At 45.9% G+C, this 27,648-nt stretch overlaps 1 long non-coding RNA gene across 1 annotated transcript; it reads right to left on the reverse strand.

Moving 5' to 3' along the window:
• Positions 1–449: 449 nt before the first annotated feature.
• On the reverse strand, positions 450–27,384 carry LOC130608440 (uncharacterized). Its single transcript, XR_008974536.1, has 4 exons — positions 27,193–27,384; positions 13,983–14,213; positions 5,527–5,661; positions 450–492 (listed from the first exon to the last, which is right to left on the reverse strand). It is a non-coding gene; the product is annotated as an uncharacterized LOC130608440 (long non-coding RNA).
• Between the last annotated feature and the right edge of the window lie 264 nt (positions 27,385–27,648).

The raw sequence follows: 27,648 nt of genomic DNA on the forward strand, positions 1-27,648 counted from the left end.
CATTGCAAAACCTCCAAAACCTTTTCTATGGTGATATTCAAACACATTCCTGCAGGGCTTTCACATGCCGCATCCTTCTGCCTGCCTGCCTGCCATTGATTTTGTGCCCTGTCTCCTTCCTTTAGTGCCCACAGACTTCTGCTGGAAGCATTAATGAGAGCAATGTGCAAACAAATGTGGAAAATAATCTCTAATGCCGCGGGCTCAGAGACCAGCGGAAACCAGAGGATGTTTTCTGGCAAAACAGCAGCAATAAGAGCTGTTCTCCAAATAAATAACGTCTCAGTGCCTAGAAGCTTAGCACTAGCAAAGAGACTTTGGGCTGAAGGCTCTAACTAGTGTTTCTTACCCACCTCCAGGAAAGCATTGATGCACAAGCCCCTACCGTTAAGCCGTGCACACAGATGGGCACAGTGGCCAAAGTTCACTCAACAGGCAAAACTTCAGGAGTGCTCACCTCTCCTGTTGCCTTTATAAAGATGATTCATCTGGCTATAAAGTAATGAAATACTGGCTTATGCAGGAGCAAATGGTACCTGAGAAAGGTTACACCTAAGAACCTCCTCGCTGGGCACACAGAAAAGAAGTGCAGCAAAGTTGAGAGCCTGGCATGACACTGAACGTGATCAAACCCTTCATAAGACTGACCTCCATACCATTCCCCTGGATTACAGATCATAGGGATGGCCTCCTGCTACCAACTGCCCACATGCCAGCTACCTCTGCCCTTTCAGGAAGGACCAACAGTGGCCACCATTGTCCTGCAACATGGGGTCAGTTCCTGCCCTCTTCCTGAGCACACCATGTCCCATGGACAGCCCAAAGCCTACGCACAGAGACATCACACCCCATAAGCTTCTCCCCTTGCTCCAGCCACTCAGCTCTGTGAAGCAGATGATCAAGAGCTCATTACAAAGCACAGGGCCTGCTCAGTGGCTACCACACCTTGCTCAGACATCTTATGACAGTTGTCTAGGAGGCTGCTACCACTGTGTATCACACACACTGGGGCTGGTGAGGTGGAAGAAGCCAAGACCAGCGGCCCATTTGTTGCCTGCCCTGATAGACATCCTATTGATAGCTCCATCTCACACTGGCAAAGCTCTTTGTACCACTCTGGGACAGCTGCTCTGATGCCAAGAATTCCTCGCAGGCTGGCCAGCCCTCGTGGTGCTACCAGGGAAGCTCCAGTTTCAGCAAAGAATTTGATGGTTGTCTGGCAAGTGTATAAATCATAAAAGTAGCTTTGTTCTGCAACACTTCAAACCTTTTGGGCTCTCTCATATGACTGCAGTGTGCTGGCACTTGCTGTTCAATTTATATAAGCTAAGCTGTGCAAACTCATACCTTTCCAGCATGTAGGCAGCCTGTTATACCACATAGAGATGCTGCCCCACTACTCCGAGCTGCATTTTGCTGACAGCAGGGCCTTTCTGGAAGAGATGCAGCCACTGTTTTTTTCAGGATCTCGTTTCACAGGAAACCCAGCAGAGTCCAGCCTTTTTAAACCAATTCAATAACATCAGGAGGCTGTATCCAGAGAAGCCCTGTACCCGGGAAAGAGATCTGGAGAGGAGAGCTCTCAGTTTTCCCCAAAACAACTGTAGCCCAGCTGGCAGCAGAGCGAGTCACCTTACCCTGGGAGATGAAGGTGATGCAAGGCAGGCCAGAGAATGGGGCTGCTGGAATTTTCCTACCCGCAGGGTGAAAAAAGGGCCCAAAGAGGACTTCAGATGCTTCATGCTGGATTCCCACAAATCCATAGGAAAATGCTACTGTCCAAAAGGTCCCTGATGGGCGCAGAAAAAGACCCCATTATGCCTTGTCTGCAGCATGTGGCATTTATTGCCCAGAGAGCCTGTGACAGCAGCCAAATGTGCCTGTTCCTCTGCACCCATGGCACCATCAGCAGCTGCTGCCTGCAAAGGAGAAGGCAGCAAATGAAGTTCCCTCTGTAGACACGGCCTGGGGCCAAGGCAGCGTTTGGGTGCCTCCAGCAGAGAGGGAATGTGGGCAGAGGCTGCCATGCTGAGCAATGGTCCCACCCTACCCCTACCCCACAGCCAGCCCGGTGGGAAAGCGGCATTATGTGGGTAGGGAATGGGTGTATCCCAAGAGGGGTGGGCCAGGCTTTTATCTAGTGTGAATCTACACAATGTCTTTGATGTTGGTGGGTCTGGCTGGTAGGCTAGAGCGGGAGCCCTGTGATAATAAGGTGAAAGCCAGTGGAACCTGTCCAGATGCTCGGCTCATTTGAAAATGAGGATTTTATGGGGCTGCTGAGCAGAGAGCATCTGTGCAGCACGATGTGGCTCTGTGCAGTAGCCAAGCAGAGGCAGCTAATAAATGAGCAAGGAAGAACTGTGAGGAAAAGGAAAAGCTTTGGTTTTCAGCAAAACCCCCAAATGCACTGAGTTCTGTGAGTGGTTAGAAATCTCAGCCATTTAAGCCTTTTACTCAACCTAGGTCAAGTGTTTTCGAACTGTTCTCAAAAATCCCCAGCTAAATACATGGTATTTCAGGGTGAATAGCACACACTCATCTCTAACATTGGAAAGGACCCTGAGTGCAGCAGGACACATGTTGAAGATGGCCATGATTACACATTCACTTTATAAGTGATGTTTAAAGGCCCTGTGGACCATGAGAATCCTGGGTAAGGATGACTTCATGAAGTCCTACCCTACATCCTAAGGGCCAAGGAAATCTGTCAGTTGGAGTGAAATGAAAAAAAATGCATCATTTGGGATCCCAAATGGAAAAAATTGGGTGAGGACATGATGTATTTCAAAGCCCAAGCTATGTATATATATTTATAGATGTATATGTATGTATGTGTACACATACGCCTCTCTTTAACCACAGAGATACAAAAACATGCAATGCACACATACACACACATGCCTATGTGTCCATTGCCCCTTTTGTAAATGAGATTCAAAGGGGCTCAGGATCTTCAAAGGGCCAGTCAGTAGCACAGAAAAGCTCTAAAGCTAAGGAAAGACCAAATGGGGGAGGCAGGGTAGGGAAGGAAAAATAACAAAGCACCTACCTGCAGGCCACAAGAAATGTTTCCCACAGGAAATTAAAACTCGTAAGTCATGCATGCCCACCTAAGCCCATGCCAGGAAGAAGAAATAAAAGACTGGAGAAGGAGAGGGAGTAGCAGCTGTAGCAGGAACAGTACTCAATAACCAATGATTTGGACTCAGATTTTGAAGCCCTACGACATTAGCTGATGCAGAAGAAGATGGGAAGACAGTATTGTGGCAAGGCTTTGGCAGCTGGAACTCATGCAAAAGCTGGGGGCTTGTGCAAACGCTCTGGAAGGATGATGTCCCAGCTCAGTGGCCCCTCATTTGCTTGGTCACCCTGGGCCACGTCTTGCACACAGAGCAGTGGGTAACATGCCAGGAACATGCCACTACCACCACACACATCCCAGGGCAGAGGAGGATAAGAAAGGACTATTGGTTTGTAGTTTGTAGATTGCTGCTACAGGCCCCTCCTGCAAAGAAAGATGGGAGGCAGTGGGAGTAGCAGTCAGCAGAAGGAGATGTTCAGGGATAAGTAGTAGAGAGTGGCCACACCGTGCAGAAGATTTGCTCTGCATGAGTGGAAGGCCTGCAGGAGGGCTATGAGGAGGATGAACACATTGCGCTGCAGGACAGGGGCATTTTCTGCACTCAGCCAATGGGGATTTTCTGCAGTCAGCAGAGGAAACATGCTCATATGCCTTAAACTATAAAGACCAAAACAAGTTTCCCCAAGGCAAGCCCCTGCTTATTCCTGCAACCTTTCCCACTAGGATTTTTAGTTTTCTCCATTTTGGTTATATTTGTGGGTTTTTTAACATATCCTTCCTGAAAGCCTCCCATTTCTAATCAAGGCCACATTACCACCAGCTCATAGGATGAGTCTTTCAGAGGCAGCTTCTGCCCGACACTGACTAAAGGCAGAAATGCCTTTGCCCAGCTGTTGCTGCTTCTCTGCGCTAGTGGGGAAAGCCATGTCTCACAAGGAGCAGCCCTGTTAGGTTGAGCAGTCACTCTGTGGTATGGGTACGTCAGGTCTGCACCTCTTTCATCCATCTCCTTTGAGGCAGCCACTGGCGGCAGCCCTTGAGCGGCTGCAGGGGGGATGGATGTCCTCTCTTCCTCCCTGGGTGGCCCGGCCCAGCCATGCCTGATTGCCCTGTCTGGGGACCATCTTTTCTCTGTTCGCTTTGAAATCTTATAGTCTGCAGTGGCTATTTCTAGGCTTTCTCACTGATGGCTGTCTTTTTGCCTCAAGTGTAATGCCTCATGCTGAAGCTCTCACAGAGGAGGCCACACTGCTGTGGGGAAGGAAAGGAGAGATACTGACACAGCTGTTGTAAAGAAGGAGGGAAAAATACTCCAATTGTTTTCTTTTTTTTTTTCTATTTTTCTAAGTTTCTGGTAATTTAATTAATCTCTTGCTGTCTTTGTAATTTTTCCATGTATATTTCCTCTGTAATTTTTAGGGGATTTTTCCCCTCAGAGACCTCCTCATCCTTACAGCACACCTGCTCCCTTGGGCCTCATCCAGAGGAAGGTGAATTAGATGCAACTTTGCTCTGTCTCTGTCAGTGTTCATACCTACACAGCATCTCTCCGGATTAGGGATGAAATCTCTGCCCTAACCACAGTGGCTGCTAAAGCTCAACAGGGGACAAGGGGAGCAGCATTTCTCTGATCCTAAAGCAGCCAACTTCATCAGACTTCTCACAGAGAGTCCTGGCCTTTTTTTCCTTGGAAGTTAAAGCAGGGAACACAGGACTCCCTTGGGACTGCTCTGCCAAAGCAGGCTGGAGTCAAACTGTGGCAGACACAAGTGCATGGTCTGATTCTGGTCTGGTGCTACTGCTGTCTTCTGCACCAGAAAAAAACACAGAATCACAGAATCACAGAGTGATTTGGGTTGGAAGACACCTTAAAGATTATCCACTTCCAATCCCCCTGCCATGGGCAAGGACACCCTCCACTAGACCAGATTGCTCAAAGCCCTATCCAAAAAACCCCATCTTTAAAGACACTGCCTCCACATTCAGCTCAACCCTTGTTTAGGCAGGGCAGCAAAGTTTGGCTTTCAGGCCCAGAGAACCCAGACTGTGCTAAACACTGTTATTACTGACTGTAGCTTTCACGGTGTAGAAACCTGAATCTACAGAAAACAACCTGCGGAAGAACCAAGCTATTTCAGACCGGCTTGCAAAGCTTGCCATCAGGTGGAAATGACCTCTGACTGCTGTCCAGCTGGACTGCTCTTGCCCCAGCACCTTCCAAGCAAAAGACTCTCCCAGCTGGAGACCTCAGACATGACCAGCTCTCTACATGATTATCTGTATGGGGGAGATGCCTGGAGGCACTGCTCGGGAAATAGAGTTACTTTTAATGAAAAGGGAATTCTTGCACTTTACAGCTACAGGAAAAGTCTAGCTAGCAGAAGACTTTTAATTATTTTTCTTTTTTCTGAATATCCATGATCAGTTTTTTTCTGGCTCACCTGCAAGGGCAGATAGGTCTCATTCGCAGTGACACGGACCATCTACAGGCAGTACTCATGCTGAGGGCAAGTATCTGGCACAGCACTGGCCTTGAGCTCTTCTATCAGTGTGACTCACTCAGGCACACCAAAGAACTAATTTAAAAATGAAAAAGGTTGTTTAGCTTGTGTTTTGGAAAACGCTTGAATAAAAAAGAATAATAATTTTGTTAAAAATCAAAAAAATCAAGAAAAAAAGAGACCACAACACATCACTGCATCCCACGGACTCCTAGACCACGTTCTGCAGGGCCTCAAGAAGAAATAAGGTCTTTGTTCTTGAGCTGGTGAGCTGGACTCAGCGAAGCAGGCCAGATTCACGAGGCAGGCCAGCACACTCCAGCAAACTGCAAAACTCAGCAGAAAGTTTGCTGACTGATGGGATTCACAGCACTGAGTTATGGACTTTACTGGGTCCCCACTGCTTGAAGGGGTAGAGAAAAAGTGGAGAACGTGGGAGAAGAAATCTAGTGCAAAAGCAGTTTTATATATTGAGCACTCATCCAGAAATGAGACAACTAGCACACAGTTTCCAATCTAAAGACTAGCTAAGGCTAAAATACAAGTGCTTCAGCTTCTGGGCTGAGAAAAAACAGCTTTGAGTGCCCAAAAGCCATACTCACCTGGCAGAAATGGGCCAAAGTCCCCTGAGGCAGAGGTAGGATTCAACACTAGGACTCAACACCAGAATGCTACCAGCCTCCATGAACACCCTCCCAGCAAGACAATAGGGTAAAACTCAAAAGGGCACTTCATGTTGGCAAAAAAACAAGGACTGAGATGTCCTGAAAGCCAAGTCACAGCAAGCAAGATGGAAGAAGGCTGATTTAATAGAAAAGAGTAGGAATACTTACAGCCCTGTGTTGAGAGTATTGCACCTATGTAGCCATAGGACATGTCTGGGATGTTATCAGCACAAACCTACTGTGAGTCTCCAAGCTGAGTAGAAGTGTGAGGTTAAAAGCATGAGTGTTTGGGTCCTTCTGCATTCACTATATCCTCCTAGCAAACACCCAGCAACAGACAGAAGAACAGTGAATCCAAGGGTGGTATATCACATGCATTTATTTATATACATGGGAAAAGATGTCAATCTTGTCTTAAAGTAATATTTTAAAAATAGAGAATCTTCTGGCTTCATCATCACATATGTACATTTTAGGCAGGAGTTGCCACAGTGGGAAAGATTCAAGCTCCAGCCTGTTCAATATCCAGAGGCTTCATTATGTACACATTATGAGTGTTTGTCTAGTCTTGGCTCTGATGTGTTACCTTCACAGCTTTCTGCATGGAGAACACCTAAAATGTCTGATTTTCCCAGGGTGGAGGTAATTTTCTGCATTCTGTGGGATTTACCTTCAGCATGGCTCAGAGTCTTGAGGTTTTTTACCTTACCATATCTCATCTTAGCCTTAGCCATAACCCGTCTGAGTACAAGCTGTATTTTATTATGTATTTTTCTTGCTAACTAATTAGGAGTGCAGCTGTAAATAAGAGATACAGGGCTCGCTCTCTGCCAGGTTAGCAGTAAGCCAAATAGCACTTTGTCAGCAGCCTGAAGCTTGTGCTTAAAAGGCTGAAAAGAAGGTGCAATAAACCTCTGCCCTCTCCCTCAATAGGAAAGCGAGGCCTAAAGAGGTGACAGATCTCTCCATTCAGCTCAGATGTTTTGACCTGAGCAGCCCTCTGTTCCCGGGAAAACAGAAACTGGTCCTGGGAATCAAAATGTCTGGGGCTTTCAGGGGCTAGGGCATGAGCAGGCAGGGATAGTGACCTGCAATGGGCACAGAAATATGGATCTCGGTCTGGAGGAGAAACTTCTACACCCAGGCTTGAGCAGGCTGGGGGAGCAGAGGGACCATTCGCCAAGAGAAGAAAACATGGTCCATCTCTCTGGTGAAAAAGCAGCAGTGGCAGGGAGCAGGGCCCGCAGGCAGCAAATTTGAACAGGCAAACCTGGAGCCAGCTATAATTTTTAATAACAAATTTTATTGAATCGAGCCAACACGCTCATAAATAAATAAGTGAGTAAGTAACAGCTGCTCTGAAGTTGTACGTGAGGTTTTTGTGCTAAGGATGGAAGATGGTGACAGGATCTGTCAGGACCAGCTCAAACTCATGCAACGAACTTCACAAGTCAGGAGGCGATAATCAGGGGAACAAGTAGTCTATAGCCAAGCAAGGAAGCCTACTCCTGCAGAAGTCAATGGATACCTCTTTTCACTTAGTCCTCTTTTCCCTTTACCCCTTTACCCATAAACCCAGTGACAGGCCAAGCATTGAATAAGACCCTGTTCAAATCATGCTTTGAGAAGGGAGTTTGCACTGCACCCAGTACAGGTGCAAGACTAAAATCTTCATGTGAACAAGAGCTGCAGGATCAAGCCCTCAGACCCCAGCCAGCACATCCCATTTCTGACTTTCAGGAGCAGAAGCCTTAAGCCTTGCAGGAGTATCTTGCTGAACATGTGGCTCCTAACAGCCAAAGCAAAATGCTCAGAGACAAGATTTGGCAATAATTAGAAACACTACTGAGGAGAAGGAGGGGATATTTACTTTTTCTTTTTTTTTTTCCTAGAGTTATTTATTTTATAACAACACAAATCATCAGGAACAGGGACATATTTTAAAGACTACTCCTTCCTCTAAGTGATGCCACGACACACTCCACTGGCTGCATCAGAGTGCTGCATTCTTCTGAAATGGGGCACCATGTCAGAAAATTACATATGTGCTCTAAATGACTAACTGTTCTTACAGATAGGCACCTGTGACAAAATGAGATGTTTAAACCACTTGCATTAACCTAGAGTGGAATAGACCAGGAGACAGCTCTGAAAGACTTTGAGTGGCTCAGCAGTGCTTACAGCGTCTCTGGCAGGTGCTCTCTCTAGAGGGTGAGCGGGAAGGCTCTTAGTCCCAGAACACTAAAAGCAGGCAAAATATCAGGAAAGGCAACACTGTCTTGCACTTTCATACCTCTTACCAGACACAGGTAAATGCTAGACCAAAACCGCATTTTTACCTTGATTTGCCAAGATAAGGTTGTTGCTACAAATGGCCTTCGCTCATTCTTGCTCCACCACTGGCAGGTAAAATGAGACTTTGGGCATCAGGATAAAGTAAACTGTGCACCACAAGAAGCAGAGGACACCTAGCATAAATCCAGACCTGCCCCATGGCTCAGCAAGACCACATCTCATACCTGGGGCAAAAAGCAGGCTGTCAGCCACAGTGTTCAACAAGGCTCTGTGAAAGCTCTGGTGGCCCTGAAACAGGACAACAGCTTCTCTATATTCCCACAGTGATTTTTCTGCCCAAACTCTACTAGTACAAGCCAACTAGAGCAACTCCTATTGCAACTGGCACAAATGATTACATACAAAAAATCAAAGTCTTGTGACTTGGAAGTCTTACATGTATGTCTGCACATTGACGGCTTGAGTATCCTGACATGAGTTTTCTATTACCACTACTCAAGCTGTATTTGCATCAAAGGTACGAGTTCAGAAGTTACTTTTCCTCTGGAAACCTACAGATAAATGCTGGCTTGTATTGAAAAGGGGGAGGAAATCCAGAAACAGAGACTCTCACAGAAATCAACCTTTCTTCTGTCCTTTAAGCACTCCTGCCCAAGATGAGGTGCCTGCCACTCTACAAAGACTATCCAGCCTGGCATGGCTGGATCCACCAGAAAATGTATCTGTAGCACAGCCAGAAGTTCCTCCCAAGCACTCATTCTGGATTGATCAAATCTTGAACCTGCAAATTAATTTTTATGTACATGTGGCTTTTCAAACATTCTGAACTTTGTTTGGGAGAAGAGGGAAAGCAAGAGTGGAGGTCTTCTTCCCCCTTGCCTTTGCCCTGCAGCAGAACCTCACTGTAGTGTCAGCACTCTCATTACAATGTCTCATTATCAGGCAACTGGAAGCTTAGAAGACAAATGGCCAGCTGTTGACAGGCCAAATGTGAGCCTCCGGTGAACTCTATTATCCCCACCTTCAGGACAGAACTGGCATCTGAACCTGGCTTCTCCAAACCATAGCTCTGCCTGGGGGAAGGGCAGCACAGGAGCGAGGGAGGAAATTTCAAGCCTGCAGTGATTGCAGAGAACAGCCTCACAGGCTAGTTCATTTCCAGGTTTGGTGGCTAACACACAGTGACATGTCTTTGCAATGGTTTTCCACGCGTTGCCGTCTTCAGTGCACTTTGCAAGGGGGGCAGCCATGCCTGGAAATCCCTATTGTAGTGTTAGGATTTCAGCTGCAGCAACAGCAGCTGTGTGAATTTTATTAGCAAAGGCTTTCGGTCTTTAATAGTTTCCACTGAGAGAAGGGGGGGGGGGTAAAAGAAGCAAAAGAAAACAACAATGCTGTGAAGTGGTTTGCTGTATTCATGTTCTGCAGACCATATGCACACATGCTGGCAGGCAGCATGGCAGGCGGGACTTCACTCATGACGTGAGTTGTGGTCAGTAGAGGAAGCTAAAAAAGGAACTCAGGGTTTCTATTAATCGAATGGGGGGGGGGTATGAGCTTACAGGAATCTAGGATGTATTGCTGCAGATTTACATACAGCACAGGAGATGTGTGCCTCAGAGATATGCAGCAGATCACCAAGAACAAGCAGTCTTGGAAACTGAAACAGCTTCCAAGAAACGGTGAAGTTCCAAGCTGCTGTTGCTCAGCATTTACTAGGCAAACATGGAAGAACCACACTTGTTTTCTTGCCTCTCGTGGCAGGTATCAGATACAGTTCTCCCAAAAGGGAACAAAGATAAAAATTAACCAGCTGCGAACTGACAGCACAGAGTAATGGGGCCGTGTCTCCAAGTGCATCAGGGATTCTGCACTCCAAATCCCTGGCTGAGGATGGGTTCCCTGATGCCCCCTATTCACCTAAACCTTGGAGTTCTCAAGAGCTGAAACAAACAAAAAAGACCAAACTTGGTATAAGGACCTCCCCCAGGCAAAATTAGACTTTGCTTTAGGTGCTAAGAAGATAGGCCGTGGGGTTTTCCTGTTTGTAAACGTTTCATCATAAGAACTTCCTCTTATCATTCTCATTGGGGTTAATAGTTATCTCATTAATAGCTGGGAGAAAATAACATTATTCCTCTAGAGGATACCTGTGTTTAGAGATTGATTTATCTTTCTGGAACAGGCCCCATTCTTTACAGCCACAATTCTTCTCTTTGGAAATCCCCCTAAATATTCCTGGATTTGTTGGGGAAAAAAAAAAAACAAACAAAACCAAACAAAACCAGCAGTGCTGTTTCCAAGAACTAGTGCCACTTTTTGTAGCCTCATGCCCTCTGAGTAACACAGCACTTCCTCCTCCATAAGAAAAAGTCAGTTCCTCATTCTCACAGCAATTCTGTGGTCCAGTCCAAAAGTCAATTGCACTCTTAGTGGTGGCAGTGAGCCTGTAGGAATTTTTCGTCCTTCTTTTATTTATTAAGAGATCATTTAATGCTATAGTTCACCTTGAGAAGGAGCCCAGCTCCAAGAATGAATGCTGTCAGGCAAAGCTAATCCTGAAGCTGATCAAAGAGATGTCAAATTTAGGATCAGTATCAACTACACTCATTTTTCATTTGTAGTGTGGTATGAGTCACATCCATATGAGTTAGGTCACAGATCTCAACCCCTCTCAGGCTGGCCACTGAGAAAACACAACATGAAAATATTTTTGTTTCCTCTCTGATAAGCTTTGAATCTTCATATCTGACAAACCTTGAAAATAACTCTGCAGGGCAAAAGATGGTCAACAAAGATGGTAAAATTGGAACATCAGTTGGGTTTGGAACTGCTTAAGGGCTAGGGATGGTACAACACAACTGAGAAAACAAAGAAGGTGTTGTCATGACTTCAGCCTCAGGTTGGCCAGGGGACCAGCTCGCTTAGCACCTCACCCATAAGAACCTCAGGATCTTGAGCATTGCCACCTCAAAACCCGAACTCAGCCTCTTACCCCTTCTGGGGCAGGTTGGAAGAGAGCCAGTCCTAATGAAGAAACATTCTTCCATCCCTACTGTTTCAGGATGTACAGAGCCAAGATTTCAGTTTTGCTTTTTTCTCTAACTATACGTGAAACCAAAGCCCAGGAAACCAGAGTTATTTCAGAAGAACTTGCCAACAGCTTCCCCATGGACCCTACGAAATTAGAGGAGGCCACTACCTCTTTCTTTGAGTGCCTATTAAAGGACATGGTTGGCTCATGCACTTGTCATGTACAAAGAATTAAAACCCCATTCCCCGTGGAGAGAGAAAGGAGGACTTTATTCACGACACTGCACATCCAGCATAGTGACCTACTGCTTTACTGCGACTCTGACTGCTTTACTGCGCACACTTTGCTGCAAATGATTATCTCACAGCACATGTCATGAGTACAGGTGTTTTCTCCCAGTGTCCTGGCCAAACTCCAATAATTACATTCCCTCCACCTAAATTCCCCTCACAGATTCAGCCAAGCACAATTATTAGGTCTTCTTTGTTAAAGTGCTCTCCTGTGCAGTGTAAAACAGCTGCCATACTTTGCACCAGAAACAGCTGCCTTTAAGTGCAAGGAAACCAAATTGCCTTACAGGACTGTGAGTCCGTAAAGCAGGAATAGATCCTTCAAAGAAAGAGATGATTGAGATTTGCACCCTTTCGTCCGAGCTCCATCCCCACCCAATGTACCAAAAATGTTGGATGAGCGTTGAACCCAGGCAGGTTGAGCTGCCTGCTGTGTCAGGGCCAGGGCCGGGAACCATGAGGAATAGGGCCAGGATGAAGAAATAGCAAGGGCTGGACCCCTCCACTGATGGGGATGGACATTTTTAGGTCTGAGCTGGCATGGGAGGAGCAGCCATGGACAAAGCCCAGCCTGGGAGCCTGGGTCCTAGGAGGGACAGCAGAGACCATAGGGAGCTGAGCTTGTTGAAGGTGATTTTTTAACAGCCATCTCAGGAAACCACTATGATTTTAGCAGCCAATTCTACTCTATGGGCCTGAAGTGCCTTCAGCATAGCCCTAGCCCTAAGAGCATCCAAGCTGTCCCTGAAGCCTCCCCTGACCCTGCTCTCCATTTAAAATGAATTCCAGGGAGCATTATAATCTGGACAAAGCGGAACAGAATTAGATTTAGGAGAGAGCTACTAAGGTGAGTGCCCAAGGCCCAAAACTGGAAGGGAGCCCCACTAATCCACATTAGACAGCAGGAAAAGTCAGCCCCTCCAAGGGGGGCAGGCAAGAAATGACCAGACTCTGCCTTTGCCCTGTGCCCCCAGAGTTTAATGCCAGCTGTGCGGGGAGAGAAGTGGGGCTAGGTCAACATAAGTGGGAGAGACAAGGAACAAAGACCCTACACAGGATAACAGTGAGGCGACCTAAACATTTACAGGCTCACTGCTAGCAGGGGGTGAGGAGGAGTCAAGTTTTGAGTAAGAAGGCAGTAAATTTCCTGTTCAAATCTGTATATTGTGTTTCCCAGAAGCAAAGACACTATTTTCAAAGCTGTCCAGACTGGTGTACAGTGCAGAGTCTCAGCAATTGCACTCTGGTATTATGGGGCTGGTTTCTACATTTGCAGGTGCCACAGATGGTGTGAGCCTAATTTTAGGGTGAGCAGCTCTGATTGAACAAAACCAGGTTTCAAAACCTCATAGCATCATGTGGGAGCACACAGGCACATCCCACCAGCCTGTTCTGGAGAAAAAAAAGAAGCAGTTAGGAGCAAGAAAACCTCCAGAGAGGTGGAGAGGAGCACAACTGCCTCGCTGAGTAAGGTCGATGATGTGCCCCACCAGATGTCCCCTCTATAGAGACACAGAAGCAGCCCAGTCACTAAACAAGCTCTGGGATTGCAGCAAAAGAAGAGAGCATTGAGAGCTGTGAGCAAAAGTGAAGACATCCTGGTTTCAGTTCTCACCACAAGAACTGGGTGAACCTGAACCTGGCCCAAATTACATAAAGATATTTGCATCACAATGAAAACACACTGTCTGCTGCAGTGGGGTGGCTGGTAACCTGCCTCCCCACACACACACACACACACCTCCTTCCCCCATTTTCTGTAAAAAAGATTTCTCAACCTGCTACTTCATTTGTCCCCACCTACTTCTCCATCCAGGGCCATAGTGGTTCAGCCTGAGTACATGGGTCCAGGATCCCAGCCCCTAGAAGAAAGGAAGGACTCCAGAATCCTACTTCCACACTCACTGTAAGCATGTGGGGAGGGAAAACTAAGGAGGAAATGACTTTCCTTCCCAATTAGCCAGCAATATAAACTGGCCGGCCAGAGAGGGAGCATGGGAAACCACAGGGAAAGGGCATTGTCCCTTGCCCATCCAGGCTGTCTCAGAGCCAGAAGCAGGGCTGCACTGGATCATTGGCTAACCCGAAATGGCTTCCTGAGAAGTTCAGCACCTTGTTCAGAACAGCTTGTAAATGCACCGGCAACCCCTCAGCTTCCTCCTTTCCTCCTTACAGTCTTCTGGTCCTGCTAATGTGTTACTTCCTATGTGAAAGCCTTTTCTTTCTGCATTCTCCCCATTCTCCAGAAAAGGCTCCTGGGTTAGGTTTCCCAGACCTGGGCTCCTGGGCTCCTTTGGCATGCAGTTACTTCTGCGTCCTTCAAGGACTTGTCACCAGGACCTCCTGGGAGAAAAAAAGGAACTACATTATTTCTCCTTTCCACAGCATAGCACTTCACCTCCTTGCCCCCACCAAAGAGAGAAAAGAAATATTCAGAAATATGCTCAGCTGTGTATTCAGCGGTATATGAAACAAAACTCTCCCACAAACCTTATCTCAGCAAATGTACATTCATTATGCAACTACAGTTTCAAGAGAAATATTTCCTTGCTAAGGAGGAAATATAGTGAAAGGTGAAACAAAGCTTGGTGCCGGTGGTGCTGGTCCTCACATGGCATGTCTTGGTATCCTGGGCGACAGCTGGAAGGATGTTAAACGAGTGTGTGTGTGGTGCTTCCAGGCTACACTTTGTGCTGATATGTAAGCTGTATCGGTTATATGGGCCTGGCTGACCACCACTGCACAGGTGGTCATCACTGCTGTGTGCTACCCTAGTGCAGAAAGGACAGCCAACCCAAGCCCCTCAGCGGCACTTTTGTGGCAGTCACTGTCTCGCACCAGAAATGCCATGGAAAATGGCAAGTGTTTTTCCCACCAGGTGGGTCACAGAACCTCAAGGTGAAAAGCACCTGCTGAGCCCGGCGTGCAGGGAGCATCTTCTGAAGAAAGGCAGGTCCCATGGGCAGAGCAGAAGAAAAGTGAGACATGATAACAGCTGATTCTCTTTGCTTTCCTGCTTCCAGGTGTGGCAGTGGTGGAGTTACTAAATCACACTACACCAAATCATGTCTCTGAGACTTGTGCTTATATCCCCTTTTCTGTCATACCCTACTGCAAGCAGATTCTTCCTGCTTGTAAGAAAGAGAATAGGCTACAGGTAAAACACCAGTCTAGGGCAAATGAGAACTGCCCCTCAAAGTGTTGTCCAGCAGCACACTGCTTTCATAGCCTCAAAAATAACCTACAGGCAACAAGTCTTTGGCCCTCAGAGCAGGTCCCACATCACTGTGGCCTTATTGCCATACAGGGCCACAAAGCATCACTGAATGGAGCTCAGACACCCAACATAATATATGGAGGTACCTTAAATACCTACACAGCTCTTGACATGGGTTTCACAGCCACACACACACTTGGAAACCCATGACATTAAGGCTGTTCATGCCACATGAAGGGTATGTACCTCATGCCCCAGTCTCCCTGACCATTCTTCCTCTCCACTTCAGCAGCAGCAGTGGACCAGGACAAGGAAAGAGGCCATGTCATCCTAGGCAAGGCTGATGAGACCAGCCTGAGCAGCTGTGGAGAGGCCACACTGCAGAACCACACTCTGACCATGGTGAGGGAAAGGGAAATCTTACTCCCCAGACCAGGAAGTATTCAAGACAACTGGCTCCCAGCCACCAGCAGCAAATGCTTATGTTTTGTGGTACTCCTGCACTATAAATAAAGACTTCAAAGGACTGTCATGAGGACAAGCGCATGAAGCTAAGCAATGCCTGCTGTGAAGTCACAGCAAGTGAATGCCTCAGGCACCAAAAAGGTCTGATTTATCTGTCACAACTTATGTGCTTGTTTCTCATTATCACAGGATAACACTAAGAGATCCAGTTTTTGCCATTATGAACCTTCTTATACACCCTCTGTGTCAGTGTGTGCTCAACCCCATGTAACGACACCATGGCCCCACTGAGTGCTGGCAGAGAGGCATGGGAGCCCATGAGCGCTGATGCCCACATGGGGAAGTAAGTGGGCATAAACTGGGAAACGAGAGCAACCCTTCCTATGTTGCTGTGTTTGTGCTTGTGCAAAGAGGAGGAAATGTTTGTAAAGCCCATTTCCAGAATGACTTGGCCCTGACTGCAGGAGGCCCTGCCAAACCTCCTGCAGGGACCTTCTGCCTGTGCACATGCAGCACAAAGGTCACCTGTGGCACCAAGTACCATTTATCTAGAACACTTTTTAACTGTGTGCTAACAGTGATAATGGACAACAGCAGTTTTGCCCTCTTGACTTGCACAAAAGCAAAACATGCCATCCTCGTGGCACAGCCACCCGTTCCACAGGCTGTGCTGATCAACGTACCCACAGCATTTGCTCCTTCCACCCTTCTTTCAAGGAAACTATAACACAGGGTAGATTTCATACAGGGCTTGGCACGAGCTGTTGGACATACGGACTCAGTAAACGCTTTGAAAAGTAACTCGCAGTGAGTCACAGCCACATGACTTTGCCCAGTCTCCCATCCCCACCCCGGTGTCAGCCCCCAGCCTTGTGTGCCACAGTGTCAGAGCAAGTCATCTCCCAAGCCACAAGAAATGTCTATAGAAACTGTAGTGGTGGCAATGGCAGCTATTTCCTAGCTCAGGAAGCACAAACTTAGGGGCTTTTTTTCATGGTCAACAGCTGCTTCCTCACTTGTACTGAAGAAAGTCCTTCGAAACTTTTCGTTTTAACTTCTGTAGCAAAACAAAATGAAAAACAGAGACAAATGTGTGAGGCTGCCTTTGATTTTCTGCAGTGGCAGCAACCAACCAGGGAAAAAAAAAAAGAAAGGGAACAAAAAAAAGAAAGAAAAAACAGTCTTGGACTATACAGTTTGCCCAGGCAGAGAAGAATGCTGGAGGTGGTATATGCCAGGATGACATCAGGGGAGTGATGCAACTGATCTGCGGCCAGGAATCCTGCGTAGCAGGGAGCTATGCAGCATGTATATAGAGAAGAGGGTATGTTTTTATACATAAAATTTGCTGCTTGGAGTACATACACCCAAGCTGATGAGCACGGATGGTAAGCAGTATGTATACTTTGCCTGTGCGTCTCAGCTAGGTGGAGTGGAGGACTCTGCCTATCAGAGGTCATCCAACACTTTTCCATGAGAAGAATGTGTTTCAGTTCGAGTTCAACTTTGCCATATTTCAGCTGTTTGGGCTGGATTTTTTCCATGTATGCTGTCTGCCCCAGGCTAAGTGGTTTTTGGGAAGGCTTCAGCAAAATGGTTCAGTAGCTTCACAGCACAAGGCTAGGGGAAAAACACATTTTGCCCTCTTACAGACTATACATATGAAAAGAGCAGTGTGGGGGGATCTTGTGATGGGTCCACAAGCTGGAAAAGGAATATGGCACTTGTACAGTCAAAACTGGCCTTCCTGCTGCCCCTGTGTGATTTTGTCCAAATCAGCCATGTTATAAGCTGAGACTGTGCAGGCTCAGGGGAGACTTTTTAGGGTTTGAAAACTCCACCTGTGTCCTTCATCCATGAGCCTGGATCATGACGGAAAGAAAGAAGAAGTCTCATTGGAATCAGGGGTAAGGGGAAAAAACGGACAAACTATGAGGGGACTGTCTTCCCAAGCTCTCTGCTCTCCAAAGTTTCTAGCTCACAAAAGGTTAGTAGCTGCCAACCAACCAACCAACCAACCAGCTAGAGAAGCAATGCCTCCAAACCCACTAACCTCATATGCTTAGCCTTGCTTTTGTCAAGCACCATACAGCATTTCTCCCATTAGCAGTGGCCAACCACTGCTAGACAAACACAAAAGGAACATACTATTCCTTGAGAGTATATGTCCCTCTGGAACAGGAACTGGTTCTTCGAGTCTCACCTCTGCTGACAGCAAAACCTACCAGGGTGTAGGTTTCCTTCAAGGGATCACTCCAGAGAAGCTAGTCTGAAGAAATCTCTGCCTGAGGTCACTCTGGCCACCTTAGGAAATACATTCTGGAAAGTCACTGATGAACTATAGTGGGACTCAGGAAGGTCCTTCACATAACACAACCCCAGAAATGGTTTGCTCTGGGGAGTCTGGTTTCTCTTTCTCTCATTTAAGAACATTAACTGCATATCCAAGAAATCCTAAGCTGAAAGTGAAGGTGACAAAGCCAAGCCTGCAGCAGTTAAGAAATCCAGCACGAAAACGAGCCTGTGCTTTACTCTCTTTCCTATGCACTTTCAAAAGCATGTTTTCATGTGATGTGATCAGGTATCAACACCATGGAACAGTGCTTATGCTGCTCTGGGTAGTAGGTGGAGTTTTCAACATTTGTCTCTGTTTTTCATTTTGTTTTGCTACAGAAGTTAAAACGAAAAGTTTCGAAGGACTACAGGTGGAGTTTTCAACAGAAATTAAGCCAAGCTGCACTGATAAGCACCTATTCAAGTATGTATGCCTACTAATTAAATGGGACTATCCTTACAAGTGACCACTGAGTTTCACAATTCAGCCCAAAATACCTATAATTTAGTAAGTAAATAGATAGGAAGAATAATTAGTGTAAAGAGCTGAGCCAGGTGCAAACTCCCATTACCTCGACAAAGAAATACCTAATTTATATGAAAACACCACAGTAAGAGCAGGAAATATCCCGTCAACTGATATAAATCACTCACTATCTCATCCCCTGGCCCTAATCCCATTCAAAATTAGAAAGTTCTAATCAGAATCTGCAAGAAGAGTGGAGGAGGTATAGGATAATGAAATGGTTTGTATGAGGAGAAGTACATTGACACAGAAACATGTTATCACTCTGAGATGAAGTAAAAAAGTAAAAAGCTGGAGTATCTTCTGGTAGTGCATACATCCATTTCTCTAAAGAACTACTAAAATTCTCAGAAGGTCTGAAGCAGAACTGGAAGTACAGCTGATGCTCCTGTGCACTTGCTGAATGCTGCACAAGAAAGAATTGATGTGAGCATCTTAAACACCAGACTCCTACTGATTATTTAAGCAATGATTTTTTGTTTAATATTCCTTCTGATGGGTTTCCCCACCCAACATGATTGGAACAATCTAAGCCGAGCTTTCTTACTTTAAAAATCCATTAATTGGTAAAGAAAGGAGGAAAACATGTGCTATTGATTATGTAATTTATGTGTTATGATATCCCGGTGGGTTGACATGTTTGGTGGTGACCTTAGCCTTTGAAATGGTGATTATATAGCATAAATCTGCCTCCAGAAGTAGTGGATATTTTATTGAGAAATTTTTTTCTATTAACATGCCCCAGCTTTCAACTGCTGGGTGTATTTTTTGTCCAACCTCAAAAGAGGAAAAAATGGGAGGACTTCTGCAATTTTCTATCTAAAACAACAAGCCAAAATCCCTCAGTGGCATTTCTGCAGATGTTCTAGTTAGAGAAAATATGACCGTTTTATCTTCACTTGCATTAAAGTAAGTGAGCATCTGGATTCCTTTCTGGAAGAAAAGATTTACACATTTGCCGCTATGAAAGGCACATAAGGTGGAGAGGGCTGTGTGTTTTATATAGCCAAGCGAGACACTGCTTTTCTCCAACAGAAAAATACCTCAGTTTTTCCTTTCCAGTTAACTGTTTCTCTGGCCATGGCACTGCTGTTATCTACTCTTCCCTGCCTTTTGGGAACATCTGGTTAAGCATTGCCAGCATGCTGCATTAATAATATCAGAATAACAAAACCTCCCACAAACAGGTCCAATCCTCCACAACATTTCAGGCTAGTATCCTGCAGGAATGAGCTTTATGCAAGCATACAGCACGTGGGTGGGTCTGTATGTCTCCAGTTATCTGCCCTTTCCCTTTGCCCTCCCAGGAGCTTTGCAACTGCTTAGGAAATTTCCACCAAATGTGACAGAGGAGCAGTTGTATCCAAGTTAGTTCGAACCCTCGCACTTAGTGCAAGTGGGTGGCAAAGGAGGGAAAAGAAATTTTAATGATGACCCCAGTGATGGACTTGCTAAAACAACAAAAAACCACCTCACCCCTAAGTAGACATCAGAGAGTCTACATGACAGACGGCAAGCAGGTTTATTTCACCTATGGCAGAACAACTTGCCCAGTGGGGCATTTGTATTTTTATCTTTAACATAAAGGAACCTGCAGTGAATGTTCTGATGGACACAGGAGAGATCAAGAAAGGAAAAGAATAAATCACCAAAACTGTGTGTGCTCTTTCTGCAGTGCCTGCACAGTTGTCTAAGAAGCAACAATCTTTTTACTCTTCATTCCACCCTCGCCTCGACTAATTTTGTTCTTTAATTATGACTTCTGGCAACCTTCAGTACAAATGAGGATTTTCCTCCTTTAGGTAATGCATGTTCTTGGCTCTGAGGAGGAGGCGGCTTGTCTGTCAAAACATTAGCTGCCTCTTTTATATGTTAAGTATTAATTCTATTTATCTTCGAATTATTTTCAAATACTGGAGGCATTCTTCCCTGTATTGGAATGCAACAAGTGCTTAATTTCAGGTGTTCATGTTATTCTTGCTCAGATATGAGGCCAAAAATGAGTAATTAAATTCTCATTTAATCCCTATTTCCTTAAATAAACCTATTCTCTTACCACACACAGGCTCTTTACTAGCCCCATGCTCTTTCACAGGAGGCAGGAGCCTGCAGCCCATGGGGACAGGTTCATCCCACAACTTCATTTCAGATGTCCTGTAACCACATTATTATTATTCCACCATTTACTGGGTAACACTAAGGTATGTGTTAATGTGTGGCAGACCAAAGGAGCTCAAAAGACTTATTTGTCCCTCAGCAAGGAAAAAATTTCTTGCCACTGATGTAAAGGAAGGAGTTAATGACTTACCAGCACCTAATGCAGAGGACCTTCTCCCCTGAAAGGTATGCCCAGTGACAGCTTATACCCATGCTCATGTTTGGAGACATCACATGTCTACGTTTCCAGCAGAAAGAAAAAGAAGGGCTTAACCTGGAGTGGTCCAAGGAAAAGTGAGAGACAAAAGTGGGTTTTGTGCTCTTGCATTCTGGGGCAAAACCAGCACTAGTATCCTGGAAGTGTAGGTCCATGCTGACCTGCATGACCTCCAGTGCCTCAGATGGATATTGGCATTATTCTCTTCTACCAAGAGCCAAAGAAAGGGAGCTGCAATATCTCTCGCTGACAACGTCATCACTCCTCTATCAATTGAATGAAACCACCACCTGGTTTCATTCTGCCAAAGGAAGAGGCAGTGGATGGGAACATCATCACAACCAACCTGCTTTAAATTCCTGCTGAGACCACAGAAGGTGAGCCTTCAATGCTTTGGGTACCCATGACCCCAGATCCCAAACATGCATTTAAGGCACTGCAAGATGCAAGCAAAACTTAGGCAAGAGGCACAAAAATAGAGCCCTGTATCCATGGCAACACAAGCACAAAGAAGTCAAGAATTCCAGTGTGCCACTTTTTCAAGGCTCCACCAAAGCTCTCCCCAGAACCAAGGATGGGTGCCTGAAAAGCAAAAGGCACTTCAGAATCACTGTCCTACACTCTTTGGAGAGGAAGGCCCCCAAGCTTCCTGCCTTGTGCCACCTTCCTGTTTTCCCAAAGGGCAGCCCACCCTGCTGTGCTCCTGAGCAAGGAGTGCAACACCACAGTGATGAATCCATGTTTTCCACTGCAAGGAGGAACATGACTCACAGTCCCCATCATGATCCAGTGACTTGTGGTATCCAAAGCAAACACGGCTAGAGAGGCTTTTCAACAAACAATCAACAATCTCCTGCTAGCTGCAACAGTCCACCCCATGAAACACAGAAGTAAAAGGCTTTTTTCTCACTCTGTCCCTTGCCTTTGCCTTCCTCCATTCATCCTCAAAAAGGACAGTCAAGGCCATGCATAACTTCACACTTCCACTCAATCTAAGCCTGGAAGAGTCAGTGGAGGCTTGAACATCCTTCTTGGTTTTCATCACATGTCCCAGTGACTGTTGGATAACACCATAGGAATATTCAGAAGGAAACTAGATCCTAGCCTCCTTCAGGATTGATATTAGAAACCACATGTCCCCTTTAGAGATGGGGAGGGAAACAGTTTTGCACGGGGACCATGAGCAGTACAGGAGCTCCCTGCTGTGCAAAAGAAGAGGCTTAGAGCCTGAGCTCCAGCATCTGGGCCATGTTCACAGCCACCAGTAGCCAGCCATCCTGTATGCTGGCAGGCTCCATTGTCACTTGTCTGGAGTGACTCAGGAGGCTGGAAGGAGGAGGAAGAGAGACAGAAGAGAGCAGGTAGCGACAGTCCTCTGGGATGCAACGCCATGGATGGGGAGGATTTCAGCACCCTCAGGCATCATTGGAGAGGGCACTGACACGCCACCTTTATCATCTATGTGAGAGGACTTCAGGCTTTTCCTTCATCCCCACCAGCTCACCCACGTGCCCAACAGTCCACTGCACATAGAGAATAGAGATATACCAGTGAAGGATCTGGGCATGATTTTGTACAATTTGGAATGAGTTTTTAATTTTTGTCAGTACAATCTTCAAGAGTAGCAACTGGCTTTGCAGTATCTGCTGGTGAGGAGTAAGTATGAGGCTGCTTCATTCTGACCATCGAATAGCAATCATATGTTAACGACTTTCAGTTTATTCCCTGCAGTAGCTGGTTCAGATCTGTGAAAGCAGGAAAACTTGCTAATATGTTTTCAGATTAAATGGACCCTTTCTTCTCTTAATGTGTGTGCCTAAACATAACAAGAGTTGCACAGTCATGTCAAGAGATTAAATTACCCTGAAGCCTGCAGAGGGATTACAGCTGTCTGAAAACAATACATATATACTTTATTCAACAATGGTGTGCTGAGTCAAGACAGATTGAGTGGTCATGAAAACTGCTTTGTTTCTCCGTTAGTCCAGTGCTTGTGAAACGCTGCATGAAAACACAGTAGTGTAAACCACCTGACATCCATGAACAAGTCTGTTTCTGCAAGCACCCTTACAAAGCAAACCCAAAAATCTGTAAAGCCACCTGGCAAGGTCTCAGGTGTCACTTTCCAAAGGGCTGTCTTATGCAGCAAAGTGTACCATATACAGACATATACATCTGTGTCCAAACCTGCCTGAAAGCATGTATTTTAGAGCCATGGCTTCAGTAATTTAAGATCCTACCAAACTGAATAATAGAGTGATACTCTCCATTCCTGAGTGTCTGAGTTCTTAGTCTTTACCCCCTAGCAGTACTTGCAGTGCCTGAACCAGGTACTTAGACTCTCACCTCAATTGATAAGGGGAATTACATGCCTACAGTGGCAACTGCAAAGCCCAGATACAGGGAGGACAGAGATGCCTGAGCCAGGCAAAAGAGAAATCCTCGTGAGAAAGGTATACCTGTCACCCTGCCTGCTTCATCATTTAGACCCGTAGAAAGGCATCCCCTAACAACCAGCCCTGCGTGCTCTCTTTGAGGAGGAGGCCAGCAGTGGCAGCACCCTGTAAGTCTCAAATAGCTCAGTGCAGAGAGCATGCCCATCTGGTCCAGCATCTCCCAGGAGTGATACAGAGGGATGCTTACAGGAGGGTTTCATGGGAGCGAGTCAGTCACGCTCAGTACTTCTGGGCAGCCCTTGACACCTCAGCACCATCACATGTAAAGTAGGTACTGAGGAACTTAAGCACCTTCAGATGTCAGGGTGACACATGACCCAGAGTTCTAAGGACAGACATCTGGGATTTAGGCACCTAACATGACAAGCGAGGCTCTGGCTCCGTCTCTAGTGAATTTACCTGCAGTGCTGGTGCCACCTCCCTCCCACCCAGAGGCACACACTCAGGTGCAAAGGGGATGCAGGCCAGATCCTCAGGAGCGAAGGGGAATAGCCCTGAATATCAGCACAACTGGCCATTCAGAAGTCAGCTGCAGGTTGGATGAAAAACTTACAGAAAATACAGACATATTACAGAGAATAAAAAGACATACTGGATGAAGGAAAAAAAAAGGACTAGGAACAAAAGGTGGCAGAAGGGTAATACACAGATACTTGAGCATTTGCAGGACTCAGTGATTCTCTGGAATGACTCAGCCCTGCCCAGTAAGTTCTCTGTAACACAGACAAAACCTATGCAACACACCACCCCATCCTACACTGGCGGTAGATTAGCCTGGACTTGAAACTCTGCCTTTACCTGGTCTCCAGATGAGCTCAGAGGGGTAGCAGAAACACTGAGGGGTAGGTGCCAGGCATGGCAGCAAGATCAATCCTTCCCAAGGACATCAGGGCAGGAGGAGGTTAACACAAAGTAGCTCTGTTATGCCTCTGCTTCATCCCCACTTGTGTATTCTCAGTGAGAAGTGGCTGGTGGAGCAGCTGAACCTCTGTCTTGCAAGCCTTCTGCCAGCAGTCTCCTCTGTGAAGGGAATTTGCTGCTGCCCATCTGCAGACAAAGTCTCACCCTATCCACTGATACTCATTTGCCCAGAAAAGTTGACTACAAAGGCAACAGCTGCTCTTCAAAGAGGCAACAAATTGCAGTGAAGTGGAGAATCAGTGGCCTCCCCATTCTTGGCCAGAGCTCCAGCAAATCTTTGGAGGGGCCCTGGCCCAACTTGCAGAGATAAACAACCCAAATTTGAAGGAAAGGGGGGTCAGGAGGGCTGTTTGTTTGTAAATCTTTTTAAAGAAGAAAAACCTTTTTGTTTGCTTTGGAAAAACCCATTTATCACTTGTAACCAATTCAGTGTAGATTAACGATGGGCTGTCATCTATCTGAGCATCCCTGTAAAATCACAGGCATCCAGCCTCTGGTGGGTTACTAATGAAAAAGTGAACATTGCTCTTTCGCCCTTCATCTGACCCAAGAAATGCTGTAAGTCTTTGTGGATGGGGTAAAAAAGCAACAATGTTCAGACTCTTCAGCATAATCCAAGTGTCCTCAGTTTCTTTTGGTCTTTTGAGATTGCAACCCTGGGTTACCATCATGTGCTACTGAAAGGTCATATGTGACAATAAATTATCTATTTCCAGACAGAGAGACACTCTGGCAGCCTGGAAAAATTCCATCATCTCATGTGCTGTCTTAAATGACTGAAAAAGGGTTTGTCATATATAAGAAAACTCTACATTTATCAGACTTCAAAAACAATGCAAGCAAAAAAAAAATCTATTTACATTTCATATGGGGTTTTTTTGTAACTTCCCTGTCCTGCTTTTGTTCACTGTCCCTCGAGAATGTTTTGCATTTGATCAAAAATTTCAAATTCACAAGATCCCATCATCTCTCTTCCTGTACTCTCCTACCCTTTCTTGCAGTGTACCTAGAACAGCAACTGTATTCCCATATGGTTACATAGGATTTGTGTTCTACAAATTAATGTCCTAATGAAGAACCTCATTGCCACAGAGGTCTCTTCCCAAAGAGCATCACATCATCTCAGCACTCAGATTGTACCAGGGAAGGGCTAACGGCCAAGGGATTTTTGGAATATCACAGTTCTTCATTTCATCAGACAAAATACTAGTTTGCCTACCAGTTCTATCCCTCATAATTTCTCCAAAGTTACAAAATATTGGTTTATGAAACCATTTTTTTATTCCATTTAAGAATGCAGAGGAATTCAGTGCACTGAACTGTTTAGCTGATGAAGAGACAAGTGAAGAACAAGCAAAAAGCACTCTTACTCAAAGTGAGTACCCACAACAGTCACTCAGGGCTTCATGAAAAAAACCCTGGATGCAGAACATCCAGGAACTAGGAAAAAAGGCCCACTCAGAAGTATCTGGCTGTTCAGTTTAAAATGGACTGTTGTGATAGTAGGACTCAGATTGTACTCTGAGGAACCAGCAGCTCTCTTTCACATGCCCATTTCCTGCCACAAGCACATCTTGTCCTTCCTAACCCCGAAGTGATGCGGCACTTACTTATAAAGCACCACGATGACGCAGCTTCACCCCAAAAAAGCATTTCCCCAAAAGGCAGTTCTCTGTTGCATGTTTATTACCTCTCAGTGCTCTCTCTACCAGATATGTTTCATTTACTAGAAAAATGTTTCTTTTTTCTAGCCCAGATAGGTTTGTAACGCCACCCACCTGACCACAGCATCTGAGCAGCTTCCAGAATTGCATTCAGCAACATGCCTAACATCTGTCACATGTGGTTTGCTCGCTCACTCTCATCTTCTTGCTCAGGGAAGGTCTGTGTGTTCAGTGGCTTGTTTTACTTTGACGTTTTATTTTTAAGGTGCTTCTGGATGTCTGCTGGAGAAATCAGCACCAGGAAGCACACTTTAAACGGAGAGAAAAAAGAATTAAGTCTGCGGTTCTCCTTGGGGAAATTTCTGCCACCTGGTCTCAGACTGAACCTTGTGGAACCCCCCCGGACAGACAAGCTTACAAATTCCCCTGGGTCTGAAAATTTTTACTGTGAGGGTGGTGAGGCCCTGTCACAGGTTTCCCAGAGAAGCTGTGGCTGCCCCATCCTTGGCAATGTTCATGGCCAGGTTGGACAGGGCTTGAAGCAACCTTATACAGTTAAATAAGGTTGTCCCTGTTCACTGCAGGGAGGATGGATTAGATGACCTTTAAAGGGCCCTTCCAACCCAAACCATTCCTTGATTCTATAATCCTACTGGCTCGCAGGCCGCAATTTCATGGTAGTGCTGCCAGCTTGCTCATTCCCACCCACTGTGCTGTTCGGGTTTTTAGTGCAGCCATGTGATGAACTAGACCAGAAACTGATCCAGCTGGGGAAGAAAAACAACATAGAAACCAACAACAAAGAAGGGAAGGTGGGAAAACTCTACAGGATCCATTCCCCAGTGCAGTTCCTCCAGTAAATTTACCAGCAATGCCAGAGGCAGGAACGAGTGGGCTGGATAAGGAAGGAAGGGGATGCTTAAGCTACTGTTTCAGCAGTACAGACGGTGCTGTGAAACTACTGCCTCCATTGCTTGCAGCCAGACTGGCAGCTCAGAACTTAAAGGTCTTATGTTCCATGAATAACCATGGCTCACCCAGCTCTACCTGCTTGTAAATACCAATCCCTTTTCTGTATTACATGTGCTGAGATAGACAGCTTTGCTAGAAAAAAAAACACCTATGTATTAGCTTTTCCCCAACCCAGGAATATGAGCATCCACTGATCCACTGACCCCAGGTATGGCCTGGACAGGAGCCAACATCTATCCAACTGCCTGACAGCAGAGGCAAGATGCTAAAGAGCACCAACCCAAGAGAGATGGTTTCTGAAGCCATCCTCACTGCAGTACTACACAACCAGCTGGGAGGAAGAACAGAAAGAGAGTAAAAGGCAACTGAAATCACTGGAGTGGTTGAAAACACCCTGCTGCCTTGTCCTCCAAAACCAATAAGCCCTAATTCTCTGTCATGCTTGAGTGCCCAAGGTTCATCCACCCCTAAAGGAAATAAACTACTTCAACTACTACATTGAGCACTGCCCAAACTCACGTGCTAGTAATCAGAACCAAGTGACTCCCTACATGCTGGGTTTCTTAAACAGAAGGAAAAACAGTGAAAGGTTGCTTCCCAGCTTTCTTGGCAAATGCCTGTCACCCAAGAGGAAACTTCCAAAGTAGACGAAGCAAAGGCAAGTAAGAAATCCTACCGGCAGCCGACCTCGGCAGCAGCCAGATGCACAACTGAGGTATGGCAGCAGCTCTTCAAACTGGGCCAGTAGAGGTCTCTGTTCCACTAATCCACTAATAAAAAGGAATAAATATCTATCTATAGTTGTCTGGGTGAGCATGTGCCTTCCTTTCTGATCCCCTGTCCTAAATG

This window comes from Pezoporus wallicus, unplaced genomic scaffold (genome assembly GCF_028554395.1).
Source record: "Pezoporus wallicus isolate ANWC-B61680 ecotype Strahan unplaced genomic scaffold, APGP_CSIRO_Pwel_v1 scaffold_3294, whole genome shotgun sequence".
NCBI lineage: Eukaryota > Metazoa > Chordata > Aves > Psittaciformes > Psittacidae > Pezoporus > Pezoporus wallicus.